Below are 226 nucleotides of genomic sequence, written 5' to 3'. Positions count from 1 at the left end.
GGCAGCAGGGAGACCACGGCCGAGGCTGGGGAGACCACAGCCCCACAGCCAAGCAGGCCCCCCTGGGATATCAGGCACCCCCGGGGATGGAGTGTCAGAGCAGTGGGGACAAGGTGGTTCCTGGAGGAGATCCCCAATCCCTGATGTTTTTCAAGTAGCTGGCCTGCCCGTGGGAGACCAGGTGGGGCAGCGGCTCAAATAAATACCAATAAATACAGGTTCCAGC

Source organism: Nestor notabilis, unplaced genomic scaffold, assembly GCF_000696875.1.
Source record: "Nestor notabilis isolate BGI_N333 unplaced genomic scaffold, ASM69687v1 scaffold10904, whole genome shotgun sequence".
NCBI classification, from domain to species: Eukaryota; Metazoa; Chordata; class Aves; order Psittaciformes; family Psittacidae; genus Nestor; species Nestor notabilis.
The sequence above is the reverse complement of the archived record's forward strand: the minus strand, read 5'-3'. Positions refer to the sequence as shown.